This window comes from Lissotriton vulgaris, chromosome 3_1 (genome assembly GCF_964263255.1).
Source record: "Lissotriton vulgaris chromosome 3_1, aLisVul1.2, whole genome shotgun sequence".
Taxonomy (NCBI): domain Eukaryota; kingdom Metazoa; phylum Chordata; class Amphibia; order Caudata; family Salamandridae; genus Lissotriton; species Lissotriton vulgaris.
Window position 1 is genome coordinate 1417765693 of NC_141689.1, and position 3358 is coordinate 1417769050.

Below are 3358 nucleotides of genomic sequence, written 5' to 3' on the forward strand. Positions count from 1 at the left end.
CAGCCCAGCTTGCTTGAATCCAATGGCAAAGTGAGCCCTTTTGTACCGCTTAGTCTGTGAGGCATGGGTCATAGAGGGTATGCATAGAGTGCATGTCTATAATGCGACCTGGGTGGGCGTTGTCTGTCATGGCTGAGGGGCAGAAGTGTACTCCAATGATAATGGTTCATACTTGGCACTGAACTTGCTCATATCTGTGATCAGAAGTGTCTAAATTAGATCCACGGTAGGACATTGTAGCAAATCTTCTTTTCTGCATGGTCACCACAAATGACACACACCCTATTTTTGCTGATATTTGCACTCTGTGCTCTTTACCCTTTACCCAAGGAGGAGTAAAATTAATGTGCTTCCCTTCTTTAAACATGGTTAAGTTGACATGTCTCTGATTGATATATTTAACTTGCCTTTGGGTCCCTTTATATGAAGTAGGAAATGCACACAGCACCTGAAAGTCAAATGCCTCCTGTGGACAGCAGCACTATGGTGCCATCCTCAGGACTGGCTTTTAAAATAGGCTTCATGCCTACCATTTGTAGCCTGACTGCAGCAGCCTAAAAATCTGCTGGCAAATCTGTCAAAATTACTTTTATTTTAACAGGTGATAAACCCTGTTTTCAAATATTAATTAGTCACCCTTAAGTACACCTTGGGCTTGTTAGGGTGTTCTTCCAGTGAATAGACCCCAATAGCTATTTTCCTTGACAGGGCTACAGTCGGATTCTAGAAAATGTAAAAATAAGGAATCCAAACTTTAATCTGTAACATTTAACAGGAAATGGCTAAAATTGTCTTTTGAACGATTTTTCATATTTATTAAAAAATCTAGTTCAATAAATATTTAGGAAAAGTAGCATTTTGAAAGTTACCTATTCCCTGATAGAGGCTCCAAGAGGCTAATTTGCATTAGCCTGCTAGCAGTTGCTTGGCCAGCCAATGCTTGACAGTAATAAGGTGTGAAAACCGCTCCGAGAGCAGAATAATGGCTTAAACCTTGGGGACAGGAGAATGGATATGGGACATTTGATCCCTATTAGCTCAGGAAGGACAGTTGGGGTGGGTCCACACACTTAATTAACTTGAAAGGGACAGAGGTGAAGCCTACCTATTCACAGGCTCGTGTAAGGTTAGACCTGAAGAAGGGAAAGCCTTTGTCCTCAAGGCCCACATTAGCCAGACTGGCACGGACACGTTGGGAGGGAAGCTACCACCAGAACTGGTTTGCAGTGTAGGATCTCTGGCAGAATATTGGAACCAAAAATATTTTGTGGACAGAATATTGTGTCAAAAATATTGAAGACCAAAATATCAAGAAGGTAAGTGCAAATAGGTAAGTATAGATTTACTATTCTTAACTCCACATCTACATATCGTGAAGATGTATATCGTGTCGAGGTATATATATGTTGTGTCATATGTGGTAGAACTTTGCTTACCTATAGAAACTTACCCTCACAATAGTTTTGGCTGCAAAATTCTTGACACAATATTTTGTCCACACAATATTTTGTCTCTGATATTTTGTCAAAATACCGCAGGGGACACAGCGTGTGGACTATTAATTTACCTGGCCACACCTCTTGGTGGCACAAGTGCTCTGCACAAGAAAGAAAGGGTTTCCCCATATTGGATTTAAAGAGTGAATCCACTGTGGGATTGTTTGTAGTAGGGAAAAGATGAATTGCTGTAAAAGTGGGTAGGTTGGGTTTCCTTATTAATTAGAGAGATTCTGGGAATCACACCCACCCACTTGCTAGTGTGAACCATAAATGTGGCACCCTAAGCAGCCCTCCATAGTACATTTTCAAGACTTGTGGAAGATCAAACGATAACTGGACCTGCTGGTCTATGACCAGCAAGGAACCCAGATGGACTAGACCTGCTCCTTTTTGTACCCAGGACAAAGAAGTGAAGTCAAAGGGTTAGTGGGCACACATTCAATGTGGTTACAGGGATATAACAATCTGCAATAGGCCTTTTTCCTACATTGACTAGCTGCACAGACCCAACTAGATTTCAACAGGGCCTTGCTGGTGGCCTCTGCTGGCGTGAGTCCTGGCTCCTAATTGCTGCTCTGGAGAGTCTGAGACCCTAAAACCTACCCAGAGAAGTTGCTCCAGAAACCCTAAAAAATTGGGACTTAGTTAATGTTTTGATTTTCAAGACATCTGAAGCTGTCAGGGGGACCTTTTGGAAAAGGTGTCTGTTTTTGATACACCTTCGTTGGATACAGCTTCAGGCTTACCCTGCTGGAGTATTTAGAGTGCCACAAAAAAGACTAATGGTCGGATTACGAGTTTGGTGGTGTGGCAGCAGGTCACCATGACAGGGCGTCGCTGCCACACTGCTAAACCAGTACTGAGACTGCATGCCGGATTCCGACTGAAATCCAGGTCGGCGGTCCTGCTTAGGAGGTCCCACGGCGGTGCGGTGCTAAGGCTCATATGTGAGGTACCACCAAACCTTGTTCCTGCATGGCATGGACTGAGGAGTCCATGCTGTGCAGGAACTGGAGGTGCAACAGACAAGGGGGCACAACATGTGCCCCTCTGCATGCATCCCGTGGCTCTGAGGAAACTGGCGTTTCCTCGCTGCCACAATTTTTATGGCGGACTCACCACCATGAAAACTGTGGTGGTGAGGAAACTCGTAATATGCTTGGCGGTGTCGCAGCGGCACCGCTGGCACATTGCAGGTCTCTGACCACTGGAGGACTAACAGGAATCACGAATCCCTAGCGGTAGCAGCGGTCCCATGGCGGTCCAACCACCAAACTCGGAATAGAGTGGTCGGACCGCTGGTGTGGTGGTAGCTGCACCACCACCGTGAGTTTGGTTGTTCATCGGACTGCCAAATTCATAATTAGGCCCTAAGTCAGAAGGTAAAGTATTCGACTAGGACAAACCTTTTCGACCTGCGCTCCATAGCAGTTGACCTGAATTCACGCCTAGGTTCCGGTATACTACTACCGTAGACTACCATTGGCGTTTAGTGCTTTAAAGCACTACTTTTACTTACTTGTTGGCAAAATAAAAACATTGGCAAAACCAGAAGATTTCCTTCCTGGTATCACTGGTGACACCAACTGGCAATGCCCACACATGTTGAGGCAGGCATCACCCTTTAGCACCTCAAACCCTTAAGAGAGGGCAACCTATTGTGCAAAGGGGAAAATAGAAAGATGGAAATCAGTCAGCATTTCCATCACAGGTTTGTATATATTTTAGAAAACTTTAAGCATAAACAGGAGCAGGTGCCGAAGCCAGCATTTGAAGTGTGCTCTGCAATTAATCCTCCAATCTATGTAGGTACCAACTGACTATTCAAACAAGGAATACCTTCAAGGGCAGACATCACT